Source organism: Camelus dromedarius, chromosome 7, assembly GCF_036321535.1.
Source record: "Camelus dromedarius isolate mCamDro1 chromosome 7, mCamDro1.pat, whole genome shotgun sequence".
Taxonomy (NCBI): domain Eukaryota; kingdom Metazoa; phylum Chordata; class Mammalia; order Artiodactyla; family Camelidae; genus Camelus; species Camelus dromedarius.
Window position 1 is genome coordinate 6,244,938 of NC_087442.1, and position 18,972 is coordinate 6,263,909.

The 18,972-nt window shown below is 40.1% G+C and overlaps 1 long non-coding RNA gene across 1 annotated transcript in view; it reads left to right on the forward strand.

The window, feature by feature from the left end:
• The window catches only part of LOC116154105 (uncharacterized), a 37,331-nt gene extending 18,677 nt beyond the window's left edge, over positions 1-18,654 (forward strand). The window contains exon 3 of the long non-coding RNA XR_004137970.2: positions 18,485-18,654. This is a non-coding gene — a long non-coding RNA (uncharacterized LOC116154105). The remainder of the gene's footprint in view (positions 1-18,484) is intronic.
• The last annotated feature ends 318 nt before the right edge of the window (positions 18,655-18,972 follow it).

The window sequence follows — 18,972 nt, forward strand, 5'->3', positions numbered from 1 at the left end:
TAGAGCATGCACAGGGAAATGGAGCTGAGTGATGTAACCAAAAGAAACTCGAACAATGCAGGAGGCCAGACAGCGGCTTGAAGCCCAGCTTTGCTGTGTGGTAGCTGTGAGAGCCTGGGGAAGCTAGTTAATACCTCCAGACCACCATTTACCCATCTGTGAAATGGGAAGACCATCAGCTTCTAGGGCTATTGTGGGGGTTAAGTGTAAATAAACCAGTTTTGAAAGCGACTGAGAGTGGGGCATGTATGGATCCATGGTAGAGTGCATGCTTAGCATGCAGGAAGTCCAGGGTTCAATCCCCAGTACCTCCACTACCAAAAAGGAAAAAAAGAGACAGTGACTAACCCACAGTGGCAGCCAGTGCATGGCTCATTCTGCCCAGTCTTTTCATTTCCGTAGTAGGGTTTGAGCAAGACAAGGAAGAAGAGAATGGGGCTCTTCGCCAGAGAAGAGTGGGGCTTGGCAGGAACTTCCCGCTACCAGACCTGTGAATGGGTGACGGGCGGGGCCTGACTCCTCTGCGGAGGTTGAGTGACGCTGCCTCGTACAGTGGAAAGTGCTGCGCGTGGGAGGAATCAGGCGTGACCGGTATTGATCAGGTCCTTACCAGACGCCCTTAGTACAAAGCAGTGGGGAAGGAAACTAGAAAGGGGGGGAAAGTCCCACAAAACCCGCCACCTGGGAGCAAGCCGTGCGTTTTGGGAGACCCAAAGCTGTTTGAAAGGCAGATGCAGCCTCCCATTTGTTCACTGGCCAAAGCAGTCTGGGAGGGAGGGAAAACACAATTTGTGAAGAAGCTTCTAGTACAGCTCATGAGGCAGCCACAGGGCAGGCGGCTCAGGCTTTGGCAGGAACTATCAGGAGGGATCGCACCCAACAAATTCCAGCTCCACCTTAAAAATTAACTGCCCAGCTGGCTCTGTCCTCCTGTCCAAACCTGGCCCTGGGCATGGCTGACTTGGTTCCAGGGACCCAGAAGACAGCCCCTCACGTGTTCCTGTTCTAGGAACAAGCAGGGGAGAAGGCTGTGGGCTCAGGGCTGAAACGCTCTCCTGGGTGGATCTCCTGGAATTGCAGCTCATGGAGGAGATGAGGGAAGCAGAGGGGACAGCTAGGGCACACAGGTATTTGTCAGTGACACCTGAGGTCTGGCCATGTGGAGGGCCAGCCAGATCTCTGCTTCCAAAACTGTTTTTCTTGAGAATACTTCCCTGTCTTTCATAATTGCTGTGAGTGAGTCATGCTCTGGACTCTGCTCAGACGATTGTGAAAGAGGACCTGTCAGAGGCTGCTTTCAGTTTGCACTCTGAGTAAGCAACAGGTGCTTTGGAGAGACAGCTGCATTCAGGCTGATGATCGGGCAGCGATGGGTAACGAGAACCTCACTGAACAATCCAAAAGCCTAGAAGTTCCCACGCAGAAGACAGGGATGGATGGGGAAAGATATGAATGAATGACACATTTATTAACTACCTGAAGCTGCCTGGGAGGACAAATTCATTCTGTTCTAAACCCGCACCATTTCAGCCACCCCTTCATGCCCGCATCACCTACAGCATCTTTGCCACTGCCAGTGGAGGGACTGGAGAAAGACGGCTTGTTGATCACCTTCTGTACCCGAGGGTCAAGCAGATGCTGGGTACACTGACAGAATTAAGACCAAATTTCTCTCCCACAGACACTCATAGCCTGGATGGAGACATGAACAATCAGCTAATAATGACCACACAGGTCAAGTGCTATAAAAACACACCTTACAAGGATGTGGGAACCTAGAGGGAGAAACCCTCGAGTGCCCAGGACCAAAGAAACGGCCCCTGATGCTCCACTGCCTTCTCCTGACACAGGCTCCCAACGTTCGAACCTTATGGTGGTTGATATCATGCCCTGACTATGCAGCAAACACTTTCTCATTTTATGGCTTTTTAATTTTGATTCGTATTATCGGGTTTCGCTTCTGTAGCAGAACATGCAGTCTTAAACTGTATGTTAATCTCACTCACCCAGGTCTTCTTATGACACATTATAAGTCTCTTTTACCCAGCACATACTTTGTGTCACTATCTGACTTACACGATGTGCTTTCGTTGCCAAAAGCAATTTGTTCATAGAAATGTTCCTGCAGATCATTAAGCCTACATACTTTGGAACCAGGCATAATTGGAAGATGAATCCACAAATAATCCCAACATTTGAGATTTCTTCCTGTTTTCAAAGAAAATAATATGAGTACACTCATATATAAATAAGTATATAATTGTACTGTATACCAGAAATTGACACATTGTAATTGACTATATTCAATTTAAAAACATTTTAAAAAATGAGTATGATATATATATATATGTACTTGAGTATATATGATATATACATATATGTATGATATATATAAATATTATATAAATGATACATGGGTATATTGACCTTTTAAAAATTTTAGTGTCAATATTATTATTTATTCTAGTAAATCAGGCAACGAGTACACTTTCCAAGGCTAAGCTCTTCGTAGCCCTGTGACTCAACTCTGCTGTGATGAGGTATTCTAGGGGCTTTTAAAAGGATGGAGACATTCTTAAGATTAGTAAAAATGGGATCGTTGACATCATGTGAATTGAAAGTACAAAAAAATACCATTTTCGCTTTTGATGGTTCGATGAAACATTCTCTTTACTGGGTTCATAATTCATAAGCATCAAAGGCAAGGAAATTGTGGAGACATAGTTTTGCAGTTGCAATTTCTGAGTCCCAGAAATGCGTTCAGCTGAATCGAATGTAGTTTTTTTTTTTAAACAGGTAAAATATAGATTCATGGTTTTAGAATCAGAATCAGTTTAATGACTGGAAAGAGCCTTTGAGAAAATTGGTTCCCAGTCCATCTTTTTACAGATGAACACTACAACAATGCAGCTTGTTTATGACTGGCAGGTTTCTTAACCTCCCAGGGCTCAGCTTTCTGGTCCATGAAGTGAGAGGCTGGGCTGTATGAACACTTGATCCCCTCCCACCGCCAACATTTTGTAGGATCCTAATCAATGGTTGTTGAATGAATGAAACCAACGCCCAGAGAGACTGATTGATTTGCCTAAGGTCACACAGTTACTCAGGGAGAGACACAAGTCTTCTGCCTCTCAGCCATTGCTCTTCCTCTAGAATAGGCCCCAAATAAAGATCTTGAACTTGTAAGAGTCTATAGAGATTCATGAAGAAAACATCCCAAGAAGAGAAAAAGACAAAACAACTCTATACAAAAACCAAGTGAGGGGGAATGGTGTAGCTCAGTGGTAGTGTATGCTTAGCATTGATAAAGTCCTGGGTTCAATCCCCGGTAACTCCATTAAACTTTTTTTAAAAAATAAAATAAAATGATGGGAAAAAAACAAATAAAACAAACTTCTGATTACATTCCAATGATCTGCATATCCACTTTTTAATCATAAGCTGGCTTCCCTGAGGCACCCAGCTCACATGCCTGGGGTACTAGACATGCACTGAAGGAGCATCAGCCATTCTATTGCAGCAAAACAAGCTTCTCCAAAATGAAGAGGCTTATAACAATTTACATTACCTCTTCTTATGGGTTAAATTGTGTCCTCCGAAAAGACATGTTGAAGTCCTAGCCCCTGGTGCTTGTGAATGGGACCTTATTTGAAAAGAGGATCTTTGCAGATGTCATCAAGTTAAGATGAGGTCATCAGAGTGGACCCAAATCCAGTACCACCGGTGTCCCCATAAGAAGAGGGAAATCAGGACACAGAGCTACCCAGAGGGAAGAAGTCCACGTGAAGACGGAGGCAAACCTTGGAGTGATGCTGCCACAAGCCAAGGGACATCTGGGACCACCTGAAGTTGAAAGAGACAAGGAAGGACCCTCCCCTAGAGATTTCAGAGGGAGCATGACCCTCTGCTTGACTTCAGACTTCCAGCTTTCAGAACCGTAAGAGACAGTTTCTGTTGTTTTAAGCCACCCAGTTTACAGTACTGTGGTGAGGCAGTCCTAGGAAATGAACATGCCTCCCGTGTTTCTGTGGGTAGATGGGTCCTTCGTTGGGTCCTTCTCTCTCAGGATCTCTTAGTTGGGGCTGGGACTGGAGTCATTTGAAATCTTGACTGGAAAAGATGTCCAAGATGGCGCACTCACATGGCCACGGGTGATGCTGTCTTCGGCTGGGGGCTCAGCTGGGCCTGTGGACTGGAGCGCCCACATGTGGTCTCTCCATGGGACATGGATTTCTCGCCACACGGCAGGTCTCGAGAATGATCATTCCAAAGGGGCAGTAAGGCCCTGGCCAGAAATCAGTGCAGCATCTCTTCCTTTGTATTCTATTTGTCATACCCTTCAAGGAGGTATAACTCACAACTCCCTTTAAAGCAAACATAAGTGATCGAGGGTTGGTTCCTTGAGATGTTCTGAGCCATTGCCTCCCACAGATAATATGGATTGACAAGATGAGGTTGTAGAAAACATTCTTCAGGATAGCAAATGCTACCTGGGACCCAGAAGGCCTAAGAAAGCCCCCCAAGGGTTCCATGTGACCAGAAGAGCTTAGCTCCTTCAGTCCAGTTTTCCCCTCAGAAACTGTCTCACCTCCAGATCACAGCTTAGGAGGCTGGAGAAGACATTTCCTTTCTCCTTGTTTTTGAATCAGTTTTATAGCAACTATTATAATAATGTTCAGGGATTCACTAGCAGATGAGGGGAGATTCTCCCAGAAGGCCTCACAATTCTGTATTCAGCATGCCTCTGGTAAATGCCTCCTGAGGGGCCCAGATTGTGTTGGCTGCTGAGACAAGTTAATAAGTAGGAATTTTAGAAGTTCAAAAGAAAAGAAATGCTTGGATTCTGGAGAGATGGAGCCAAGAAGACTTTTTCCTTTTTCCTTTTCGGGCAGCAGAAGGTGCAGGAGCTCTGGGTCTTGGAGAAGCTGAGGAAGAAAGCTCCAGGTACCAACTCTAGGGCTTGAACTGTGGGAACAGGAACCTGACCCCAGGAGCCTCTCACAGCCGGAGCACCCGGACTGAAACAGCGATGTGGCCAGAGCATGTGGTTCTGATCTGTATCAGGGAACTGGAGGCTTATGGATGATCCCCTGTCTCAAAGGAAATAGAGAACACCCTTAATTAGTTAAGGTCTTATTAAAGTCTAGTGAGATCTGCTCTAAGGGGCCAGCATCACCAGGATGCCGGCAGGGGAGGGCTGCTTACTCAACAAGTATTAAATGATATATATGTATGTATATAAATGATATATATGTATATGCAAAATAATGGAAAAATACAGAACATGATCAATAGGATCTATGCCGTCAGGTGACTGATGGGCCAAAGACTGCTGACCCAGGGGTTCCCATAGAACTCAGTTTCTCCATCTGTGAAAAGGGAAACTGCCTTCATATGTGAAACATGAAGAGGAAATGAACTGATGTGTGTAAACACTTGGCAGGGATCAGGCACTTCATAGTTGCTGGTTTCCCCTTCTCTCGCCTCTGATACAAGAGCCCGAGTCATCCTGGGTTACTCTGAATCTCGCCCACACTGGTCTGTCACCAGGACAGTTCCACCATCCCGAATCTAGACCTTATGCTGTTGTCTAAACCCAGATGTCCCAAGGAAGTCTGAACTTGCCCTTGCAGGGCGCCTCACCCCCACACCAGGACTGTTTACAAGAGGGCAAACACTTGATCGGGAAAGCCACCTAGTTTTAAAATGGGAATATATTTGGACTGCAACTGTGATTGCAATTTGTAGATTTCACTACAGTCATGCTATCAAGCAGTGTTCAGGTTTATTAATTTTATATGCATTGGAGTCTTGGAAATTGTTAGTTCCTATGTATGGAAATAAATTTTCATGAAATGAACTACAAGCTCTGTTATATGGGACATCTTTAATACTAGAGTGAAATAGATTTTAAATTACATACCAGAATGGCAGGTTTCTGCTATAAGTTTGTGTTTAAAAAGGGGCAGAAAGAAAGTATAGATTGAACAAAAAAAAAAAAAAAAAGAAAGTAGATGTATAGTCGCTATACTTTGGGTTACATTCAGGGAGAAATTATTTCCATTTTCCCTGAAATCCAGCCTTGTTTCCACCCTTAAGAATCCCTATAAAGACCAGGGTTATTTATCTCAACTCTACTGCTGGGAGCAACCTGGTACAGCCGGGATGGAGCTGTGGCTGAGCTGGAAGGAAATGATAAGGCGCCAAAGGAAGGTTGCAGTTTTAGGCAGCCTCCAAGCATCTGCTTCAGATCACTGGGCTTACACACGGAGGAAATAGGATCTTGCGGCCACTGGGCTGCAACTGGAGCCCAGACTCTCCCGTGACGGAACCGAGGCTATGCGGGCTGCTCTGTGGACCGGGGGAGGAACTGATCACTGAGATCACGTCGACAGCTGTCTGCTGGAAAATAAGGCTGCTTAGAGTGCTCTCTGAGTTAATTCCTCCATCTGCCCTGGGCCACCACTCTACGGGAGATATTTCATAACTGCTTAGAGAACGATTCAGGTCTTCACAAAATCAAATCGAGTGCAGAGCACAGAATTCCACGGAGACCAAGAGAAGGAGCTGTAGAGAATGTCTGCTGTTGAGAGGAAATGTGTTAAATTGAACCAAACGCTTAGATTTTTTTTTAAAGCATAAAGTTGCACATGACATCACTTTATTGGACTGACAAAGAAGGAAATAAAATTGAAAAGACAATTCTTTTAATCTAGTCAAAGAAAAGAAAAAATTTATTTACATTTCTTCTACAGTTTTCTGTTCCAGTCTCTTAAGATCCTTTTTTCTCTACCTAAGAATGCCTTAGAATTTTGAATCATCATTCTGTTATTACTAGAAATTTATCTCACGTTGTTATCAGGTGCGACTGCAAAGCAAGGATACTGATTCCACAAGCCATGCATGGAAATCAATGTCCTTATTTTATAATCAAAGCATATACAGGCTATGTGTGCATATATCAAGCCATTATGTTATATAAAATGAATACAATGTTACATGTCAATTACATCTCCATTTACAAAAACTTACTCAGTATTCTGTTTTCATAGAGTGTCAGATGTGATTTGGGACATCATTGGTGATCTCAGATTTTATTTGTTGGACCACAGAGTCAGGACCTAACAATTGATCTAGAACTTTGCATTTTCAAAATAGTTTACACTTCGAAAAGTCATCATGTATTATTTAATAACTTAATAATATTATCCACGCCCCTCCCCCATGGACAAAATGAGATTATCACCAGATTGTCTCAGATTACAGATTCTTAGCGGCAGGAACCAGACCCATGCAGTTCCCCGTGTGTAACATTTTGTAATTAGATGCTTGCTAATATAATGCTTTGAAGTGTAAACTCAGTTTTTAACTTTTGGTCTTTTTATTTTCAACATAATGAACCATGAAAAGAGTGAAAATTTAATTTTTCTTATTGTGCCGTTTTAGACATTGTCAAGATTTCCTCAGTTGCAAGCATAGTTAGTTACAGAGAGGGGAGACATGACTACAGTCAGTCAGCAGCCATCATATCCACAACACAACCATCTTTGAAATAGTCCAGAGAGGAACCCAGAAGATGTGTCATGAAGGAGACCAAGTTAAAAGACTGAGTTGACTGTGGGTGGATTTCGTAAAGTAGTCACTGGTGGATGGGCCTCAGGAGTTTGGGCACTCCCTGAAATGCTCTATTTGGAAATTTTGAGAGTAGAGCAGTATCAATTGCTTACTCACATGCTCAAAGGAGTTCAGATTGTCCTGCAAAAAAAAAAAAAGGTAAAAGCACAGTTCCATGTGTTCTGCTTTCCTGCTTCCATCAGGTCAAGGGTAGTAAGACAATGTGCAGATGCTGTTTGTCCAGTCTCACGTCTTCCCTTCTTCCTGCTAATAGAACCCTGATTTTACTCAGGGTGAAAGTGGGCCTAGCCTGAGAGGATGCGTCATGATATTCCAAAACCAATCAGGACAATCCTCTTCCATTAGACTGTCAACTTCCCAGCCCCCCTTTCAGTGAGGATGTCATCAGTAAGTGTTCCATTTCTTTCCAATGAGAAGCAAGAAGTAGTCTGCAGGGAAGCTTCTGAAGAGCTTTTACTTTCTTCGTACATGAGAAAGTAGTGGCTGAGTCAGCCACTTCCCCCTTCTTTTTGCCTTGAACTTGTATGTGATAGTTGGAACTGCAGCATCTATCTTGTAACCTTGAGGTGATGTGCATGGGGATAATAGGCCAATATGCAAAATGGAGAGACAGAAAGAGTCTAAATCTTTAATGACATTGGTAAGCTGGCAGGCCAATCCTGATATAGACTGTCTTTGAGTTTCTTGTTAAGTAAACAATAAATGTTCTTTTGGTTTAAGTTACATTTAGTGGAGGATTTCTGCTACTTGCAGCCAAATGTACCTTAGTAGATACAATGAATAATCTTTTTCAGTTTAAAATATAATCAACTGATTCTGTTTAAGATGTACCACTAGTAGCTGGATGGTGTTTTCATTGGATGACACTAGCCCTATTACTGTGCTAGCCTGCTAAATATACATGCAGGAAACAGATGGGAAAAATTAAGACTGAAAAAAGTGAACTTAAACAACATTTTTCCTGATATAAAGAATAGGCTTTTTACCTTATTTTTGGTTAATAATACCATAATCAATGAAAAGAGGTAATTATTTAGGCAAAGATACTACATCTCTACTTCCAGCTAAAGTGGGGTTAATTTTAAGTATCCATGCTTTTTTGTTCTAAATATTTATATCTCAATAAATGCTTATGCTATTTTATCAAATGACCTACATACTAATATAAAAGACAAATCTACTAATTAAAGTCTGAATTAAAAAATATATATATATTTTTTCACACTCTGTTAAAGTCATTTTGACATATAAGTCACTTGGAAATTTGAGGAAAAGCCACTGAATTAACTTGGCATGTTCTCCAGGAAATTAGTCATGCACATTTCTATGGTATTTATATAAACTTACATATTACTTCACATATATCCATATATATATTTGTGGATTATTTTTGAAAAACTTTATCTCTACTTCACCAAAGGTGAAGGGTTGGAAGTTTATCAGTTAGCTTTTGCTGTGTAACAAACACCTCCAAAACTCAGTGGTTTAAACAACAGTGGTGTTATCAGTCACAGGTAGGTTGGTGTAGCCTGCACTTGACTGGGTTTGGTGCCAAGCTGAAGGTTGGATCCAGGTTGGCTTCACATTTCTTGGACCAGCAGGCTGGCCAGGACATGTTTTTCTCACGGCGATGACGGAAGTGTGAGATGCCAGAGGGCCAGCCCAGATGTATATTTCAAGTCTTTGCTTGTATAACATCCACTAACATGCCATTGGCCCAACTGAGTCAGAGGGCCAAGCCCAATATCAAGGGCATAGGAAATGGACTTCACTACTAGCTGGGAGAGGGGATTGCAAAGTCACATGCTAGGTTCACAGGAGGAGGGAGGGGAAGAGTTGAAAACAATGAAGGGAGGAGAGTTGGTAACAAAGGACCAGCTTCTGAATTGTTCTCACAATTCTTGGAACCCCACAGAGCCAAGAATTAGAGGAACAAATTAGGAAAGAGAGATGCCTCGTACTCCTACTGTGAGAGGTAAAACTCCTCCAACTGAACATGTTTAGGCTATTCTTGGAAGAATGATCTTGACAGTGCTTTTAAAAAGATCACCATCTCTTACCATATCTACATGAGAAGATGGATGTTGGCTGAATTTATTGTGGTAATCATTTCCCAACCTATGTAAATCAACCATCATACCATACACCTTAAACTTATATAGTGATTATTTCAATAAAACTAGGGGGAAAAAAAGATCACCATCCACCACTATCATATTCATGTACTTTTCTAAAGCTAGCCTAGTATTTCTGTGCAATAGAGATAATTTATTTTGTCATTGCTGCTGTCTTGTCTCTCTGTATGCTAGAATTGTACAGAGGTTGTATTTACAAGATCCATAATGTGTTAATGACCAATATTTTTAACAATAGCTAAAATCAGGGCCATGTTCTTCATATGCATTCTTTTATTTGAATCATCACAGCCACCCTCTGAAGTAGGAATTTTTCATTATTCCCGTTTCACAGATGAGAAAGTTGAGTCCTGGGTTAAGTAACCTGCTGAAGATCACAGCTAACAGAGCCAGGAATTGAACCTGATACCAAACAGGACCCTGTGGGTTCCTCCCTAGTACAAACCTTTCAGTGTCCCCCATTTCTTGTTTAAAGGAAATAGGCTTCATTCAGCCTCTTTGACCTTCCCTGAGTTTCAAAGGGCAGATTTGAACAATTGTTAATGAGGGAAGGGAGGGGATGCAGTCAAAGGAGTCAACTGAGAGAAGAACATTCAAGAAACAATAGTGCAGTGTTGGGGCAGGGTCCTGGTTCCTTCTCAAGGAATATACATAACAATATCTTTAAGTTCTTCTGTAGGAACTTCCCCCTAAACCCTGACTCTTGTTTATAGAAAAACTAAAGTCTCCCAGGCCTTAGATGGTTTTTCCCAGAGGAATGCAGGGTCCTTCAGATTGCCAACATTCTAATTAAAAGCAATTTTCCTTTTTGTTACCAAGGCTGTTGCCCCCAGGATCATACCCCGGCCCCTCCCTTGAATAGAAACCAATTACTCTTATATAAGTTTCAGGAGGGAGCTGCAAAGAGAAGAAACAAAACTGGTTAGAACCAATGGAGCCCAAGAGGATTTGACTTCCAGTGGACCTTGAGCCTCATTATGCACTCGTTGTGATGTATTAGCATGCTAAGTGCCACATCCTCCTATACCATGACAGTTGATGATTGACATGACAAGCAGAAAAGCCCATAAAAGGATGGACGAGAAGGCGATTGGCTCCATCACATCTGGAAGGAACACATAGTAGTGAAAGCCTCCCATTAAAGTCCACGTGGCTAAATCCTAGCCGGAGCTGTCTCCACTGGCCATCTTGGCTGATGGCTCCCCACTTGAGCGCTTTTTTTCCTTTTCCTCTTTTGAGAAATAAAGCAGCTTTTCCCACTTTGCCCCTCTGCCTTGACTTAATGGACAGGGGAGGTGATCAAGCCCCTTAGGAGGGTGAGGTTCAAATGACTTTTGTAACTGAAATGGCATGAGCGTGGACCAGTCGGCATGGACACTGGTCCTCACCAGCCCATGTGGCCATGTTTCTGTCGCTTCGAGACCAGATGTGCTCAGCTCCCTCCCATTCACACCAGTACTGGTACTCAGCTCCATCACCCCAGCTCTGAATCCAAACTCCTGTGAGGTGCTTTTGTAAATAGAATCTACTGCCTGAGGGAAAGATTTGTCTCCATTTAGAAAATTCAGTTTCTGAAGGCAATTTCAAAAGAAGGTTTTCAAAGAGATTTTTATGCAGTGACTGGGATCAAGTGTACTGCTGATTGAGAACATATAAATTCTGGCATGTGTATTCAAAGACAAGTATTGTTATTTTGTCATCCTTCCTGGTGATTGATATATTTAGTAGTGGCTTCCAAGAAGTGACTGTCATTTTCATGAAATGTCAAGTCAGATGACAGATGTCTGACTTATTTGGGGAACCTTAAACCTAGAGAGAAAGGGAGATTATTGTTAAATTAGAGCAGTGGGTTAGATCATTACATTATGAAGGAAAAAGAGTTGCATTCAGAAAGAGAAACCAGTCATCCCAGTGTGACAGCTGTGCTAAGGGGACAAGTTGTGCTGTTGGCTGTCAATGTGTAGGTTGCAAGATTGATGGAGTCCATAGGAAGAGAAACAAGAGCCCAGAGCAGAAATGGGGAAAGCTCAGCCGTAAGTCCTGGCTTCTTTGACTCTCCATGCTTGCAGTACTCTTTTTTTTAATTGAAGTCTAGTCAGTTTACAATGTTACATCAACTTCTGGTGTACAGCATGTTTCAGTCATACATATACATACATATATTCGTTTTCATATTCGTTTTTATAATAGGTTACTATAAGATACTGAATATAGTTCCCTGTGCTATACAGTATAAATTTGTTGTTTATCTATTTTATATACAGTAATTATTATTTGCAAATCTCAAATTCCTAATTTATCCCTTCCCACACCCTTCCTCCCCTGGTAGCAATAAGTTTGTTTTCTATGTCTATTTTGTAAATAAGTTCATTTGTCTTTGTTTTTTTTTATTAGATTCCACATGTAAGTGATATCATATGGTATTTTTCTTTCTCTTTCTGGCTTACCTCACTTAGAATGACAATCTCCAGCTCCATCCATGTTGCTGCAAATGGCATTATTTTATTCTTTTTAGTGGCTGAGTTATATTCCATTGCATAAATATACTACAGCTTCTTTATCTAGTCATCTGTCCGTGGACATTTAGGTTGTTTCCACATCTTGGCTATTGTACATAGTGCTGCTGTGAACACTGGGATGCATGAATCTTTTTGAATTAAGGTTCCCTCTGGATATAGGCCCAGCAGTGGGATTGCTGTATCATACGGTAAGTCTATTTTTAGTTTTTTGAGGAATCTCCATACTGTTTTCCATAACGTCTGCACCAAACTACATTCCCACCAGCAGTGTAAGTGGATTCCCTTTTCTCCACACCCTCTCCAACATTTCAACATTCTTTTAATAGTAGGTTTGCAAATAAGAAATTCTCTGAAAACAGAGCCAAGTAAAGAAAACACGGGAAATGTGGAGTTGGCTCTGGAGTTTGTGAATATAAGAGAGTCATTCCACCAATGAGACTGTACCTTTTTGTAGCAACTTATTTCAACCTTACTTTAAAAGGAAATGTAAAAATTCTATTTGTTCCAAAATGCTCAATAACTAGGGACAAGTTGAATAAATATAGCCTGTCTATCATATAGAACATTAAGTAGGCATTGAAAACCATGTTTTCAGCAAAGCAATACTATATTTTTTCCCATACATTTATCTAAAAGGTCCAAAGCCTGCATGGAAATGATAAACGCCAAATTCAAATCAAGGTTTACTTTTGGAGAGAGAAGAGGGAAGATGGTGTTGAGGAGCAAGTAAATGGAGTTTATTAATCTGTTATGTTTATTTCTTCAGCTGGGTGCTGGGTCCACGGTGTTCACTTTATGAGTTTCTGTGCTGTTCGTATGCTTGAATTATTTACTAATTTTAAAAATCTTGTGTTTAGAGTCCAATCATATGCCGTGGTGATGACAAAATATTAAATGAACAAATCAACAGGATATAAAATATATACACAATATGATATCATTTTTATTTTAACATAATATACATATATATGAACATCTCCATATACAAACACACAGATATGTGAGTCGATGGAAGTAAAGAGGCTATCTCTGATGATTCTGATTTTCTTAATTATACTTTTTAAAATATATTATACATTTTATATATTATACATATCATACATTTTATATGTTCTATATATACATTTTACATATTATACATAGCATACATTATCTGAATGTTTTATAATAATATATCTTTAATAATCTAAGAAATGGTATTTTAAAATATTATGGTCTCTAATAATTAATCAAGAAATGCTTTGTAGAGTTTTGCTTTTTAAAATTATAGAAGTAATACATGAATGTGTTCTTATTGTAAAGAGTCTGGCCAGCCATGACGACACAGAGCTGAGTGGGGTGCTCCCTTGCCAGAGGTGACAGTTTTGTATGCATCCTTCTAGTATTTTCTGTGCATTTTCCTTTGTATCTATGTACATGGAGCCCTCTTGTATTTACATACACATGATCATACTAGACCAGCTGTTTCATACTTTACCTTTTTCATTTTATACTACATCTTGGGAGCTTTTTAGATATCAGTGTATGTAGGTTTATCTCATATTTTTTGTTGTTGATTTTTTGGGGGGAATGTAATTAGGTTTACTTATTTATTATTATTACTATTATTGTATATATTTTTTAAATTTAACAGAGGGACTGGGGATGGCACCCATGACCTTGTGCATGCTAAACATGTGCTCTACCACTGAGCTGTACCCTCCCCCGCACTGAGCTATGCCCTCCCCCCACTGAGCTATACCCTCCCCCTAGCTATACCCTCCCTCCTTTTTATTTTAGTTTTTTTCTAGAGGTGGGGAGGTAATTACGTTTTTTAAAAATTTCTTTTCTTTTCTTTCTTTATTTTTTTAATGGAGGGTCTGGGGATTGAACCCAGGACCTCATGCATGCTACGCATGCACTTTACCACGCACCTATATCCTCCCCCATCTCATATTTTTAATTCAAAGATTTAAAAAATAAATTTAATTCTATTCACTTAATCTCATTCATTTTTAATAGCTGCATAGTATTTATAATATATAAATAAACATCTGTGTATAATATAGCTGTATCATTCATTTAACTAACTCCCTAATGATGTATATTAAGCCATTTCCTAGTTTTTTGCTATTATAAACACTGTTTCAGTGACTATCTTTATGTGCACAAACAAGGATTTTGTAGGAAACATTCCTAGAAATGGGTCTCTAGGTCAGAGGTACACCCATATTCAATAATGACAAATACCGCCAAACTGCCTTCCTGAAAGGTTTTATCACTTAATACTCCTGACATGTGAGTCCTGTTTCCTCAGATTCTTGCATTTCACTAACATCAAATCTTGAAAGACAGGAGTTTATCAAGGACATTTGACAGATTTCTTGAATGAGCATGTATTCCTTTAATGAGAAAAAAAGTTTTAAAATTAAATCGAAAAGTTGCTTTCCAAGACTGAAAGCAAATGCAGTAATGTGTAAAAGTGGTTCTCTTTGGAAGACGGGCTGTGGGCCATTTTCATTTCTTTTTTAAGCTGAAAGAAAAGGACAGGTAATTAAAAACAAGAATGCTAACATTGAAACATAAATGTTACAGAATAAAATACGGAGAGAGAGAGAAAGAGACATCATAAGTCCCTGTCCAGTTAGCCATTGGATAGAAGAGAATTGGTTTGTGTATACTGCCACGTGATGCTGGGTTGAGTATTCAATATACAAAGACAGTTATCTGGAATAGACATTAGAGTGTTATTTAAAATGTTATTAAAACACATATAATCATTACACTGTGAGAGTAGAAATGACAATATCTTAGAAAAAATTGAATAATCTCACCATTTTCTGCTAGAATCCAGCCTACTTTAAAAGGATATTAGCTTGCAAAATAAGATAAGGTATGAAAAATAATAAAATTATGGGCAAAATGAATGTCTTTACTGAGAAATTTCTGCCAGTGTGAATTGACTGTTATACACTATTTTATATTTGGTCATTCTTTTAGCATTATCCTAGGATAATCTTTGTGTGAAGATATTCAAAAAGTAACTTATGAGGTCAATTTCCAGTGCAATATTCCAAGTTCCATGATTTTTTTGGCAAAAACTTCACAGGTGAGAGGAGGGTGATGACTCTGGAAAATGAATCACTCTTTCATGGATATGTTGCCCTTAGTTTAAAATGGCTGCTTTTTTAAACATATGGTTCTCAGCTGAAGTTTTATCACTGCTACTGTTTTTCTTCCCAAAAGATTATACACCAGTTTGATAAATTTCATCAGTGAGAAAATATTTTCTCCTCAAGTCAGGAAGGAATTTCTGCAGTTGGAAACATTTCTTCTATTAAAGATATTGAATTGGAACATGCTCTTCTTTTAACGGTAGGAATGTCTTTAGTCAACAGTCATTAGAACACAGAGAATTGCAAAGCAACACCTCACAAGAGTGCTGTGGGACTCGTACAAAACCAGATTTCAAAAGAATAGAGGAATCGCTTGACTTGGACGAATGTTGGCACGTGTGCGTGCAACAGCATTGCCCACCGGTCCATGGGTGCGGGAGGGGACGAGGTGGTCCAGGGAACCTGGCAGCTCAGACCCACTATGAATGTACAAGAGTTTGAGGGGGGCCATGGAACAATGGAAGAAATCGGGAAGATTTATTATCTAGAGAGTTGGAGTTCACCCACCCCAGACTCAGGATTTTGTCATTGAGCCTGGTCCTGATTGCAGGGTTCTGGTCACACACACTGCTTCTGAGATCCTAGACAATGATGTCTCTAGAGTCCAACGAAATTAACTTCCCCCACCGCCGCCCCCAATTCCCACCAGTCTAGGGAATAGGGTTGCTGAGGGGACCCAGGTCTCTGTCCTTGGGAGCAGGTCTGGGTTGCCTCGTCCGCCACCTGCCATCTTCTCACCTTGACATTGCCAACTAGCTCCTAGGCTCCAAGCCTCCATCCTTTGTTTCCTCCCTTCCTTGCTTTCCTCCTGCTTTCTTGACCTGTGTCCCTACCCTCCCTCTGCCTGCTGTCTTCCTCATCCGGTACAAGCAGGGCATGGACCAAAGCAAGCATTAAGTAAATGTCTTTTGAATGAATTCATAAATGGTCACATATGACTCTGACATTTAAACATATATGCAAGCATTTTAAACTCTTTTATGTTTGTCTAATTATACTGTATTTTTTCTGTAATGAGTTCCTTAGCTTGTTACTTACCAAATGAAGTCATTCTTAATTGTTTTCATTATACATTGTAGAGAATGCAAGCAGTGCTTTTTAATGGAAACATTTTGGGATTTGATGAAAAAAACTTGGATTCACTTTATCCAGATTGTCTGTTTTCAGAGAATCTGAATGCCTGATTCATTTCTCAACGGTTGTGTTTTTAGCCTAAACAGTCCTGATGCTTGTCCATCTTAATTCAGCAGAATTTCTTCTCTCTTCCTTTTCGAACTCCCTACCTCCGTCAATCCCTCTCTTAATCCTTTAGGTGCAGTGACCAAAAATGCTTGTTGTATTTCCTTTGGTGGCTACCTCAAAGTTTTTTATTCTTGTTAAGTTTGATGCTAGGGCAATAATATTTTGCTCCTTTTGGGGACTAAAGACCTTGTTTTCAAGCAACTGACTCCCCGGGGGCCTTTCCTAAGGCTTTGACCAAGGGCTCAGAGGTCTTCTTTTTTAATGCATAGAGGATTTATTTTATCCCTAAATAAGTTGCCTGGAACTTTCCTTCTGAGCAAATATCATTTCTCTGCAAGTAGGATCTTCTGGTGGGAGGGATGTCTGAACAAGTTCTCCTGAGTGATCACCACTTCCTTCTTTATTTAAAAATAACTTTGAGATGTAATTTACATACCATAAAGTCCACCCTTTTAAACTGTACAATTCAGTGGTTTTTAGTATATGTACAGAGTTGTACAACCATCCCCATAATCTAATTTTAGACCATTTTCATCGTTCCCTGGAAAACCTTGTATAATTTAGCGGTTGCTCCTGGTCCCTCCCTCGCCTCCTCCAGTCCCAGGCAACTGCTTTTCTACCTTCTCACTCTATAGATTTGCACATTCTAGACATTTCATATAAATGGCCCCATGCAATCCATGGCCTTTTGTGTCTAGCTGCTTTCCGTAACAATAACATTTTTGAGGTTCACCCATGTCGTATCATATATGAGTACTTCATTCCCTTTTATTGTTGAGTAATATGCTGTTGCATGGACATACCACATTTTGTTCATCAGCTGATGGACATTTGGGTTGTTTTCACTTTTTGGTGATTGTGAATAATACTGCTATGAAGGTTCATGTACAAGTTATTGTGTGGATATGTTTTCATTTCTCTTGGTTGAAAGGAAATATTCCTAGGAGGGCAGTTGCAGGTTCCTATGGTAACTCTTTCTGTTTCACATTTTGCTGGACTGCCAGACAGTTTTCCAAAGCGGCTGCACCATTTGACACTTCACCAGCAATGTGTGAGGGTTTGGTTTCTCTACATCCTTGCTGACACTTGCTATTGTCTGTCTTTTTGATTATAGCCATCCTAGCAAGTGAGAAATGGTGTCTCATTGTGCTTTTGATTTGCATTTCCTTGATGACTCGTGATGTTCAGCATCTTTTTCTGTGCTTGTTAGCAATTCACATGTCTTCTTCAGAGAAATGTCTATTCACACCTTTACCTATTTTTATTTTCATTATGTATACCATTTGGGATATTTGTCTGTTTATTGTTGAGTTGTTAGCGTTCTTCATATATTCCGGATATACCTCTTCCTTCTTTATGAACTATTTTCATGTGGCTTTTGGGACATGACACTCTGGTTTTCCCCTTTCTCACTGTTCAACCCTCTTCAGTCTTCTTTGCTGGCTCCTTCCTTTGTCCCTGATCTTTGTTGTTGTTGTTGTTAAAACAAATATTTTTGTTAATTTTATTTTTTATTTAAGTGTAGTTGATTTACAATGTTAGTTTCAGGTGTACAGCAAAGCCATTCAGTTATATGTAGAGATACAGATACATATTTTCTTTTCAGATTCTTTTCCATTATATGTTATTACAAGAAATCGAATATAGTTCCCTGTGCTATATAGTAGATCTGTTTTATATATAGTGATGTGTATCTGTTAATCCCAAATTCCTAATTTATCCCTCTCCCCGATCTTAAAAAAACCTTATTATTGAAGTATAACATATGAATAAAAATGGCTTAAATACGTTTTCACAGAGGTAATGCACCTGTTTACCAGCACCGAGACTAAGGAGTAGAACATGATCAACATCCCAGGAATGGTCCTCCTGTTCTCCTCAGTCACTGCCCGCACCAAGGATAACTAACTGTTCTGACTTCTAACATCATGGATGAGCTTTGCTTGTTAAGGAACTGTAAATAAACAAAACCATATAATACAGTCTTTGTTTTTACTTCTTTCATTCAACTTTATGTTGATCAGATTCATTCATATTGTTATATGCAGCTGTAGATTGTTCACTTGCATTGTTGTAGGGTATTCCATTCAGTAAATTTACTGCAATTTATTCATTCTACTGTTGATGGGCATTTAGATGTTTCTAGTTTGTGGCTCTTGGGAATAGCACTCTTAGGAACATTCCTGTACATGTGTTTTGGTAAGTGTACATACATACACCCATACATACATGCCTGCTAGATATAGACCTAGGAGTCGAATTGCTGTGATACAGAGTATTCAGTAT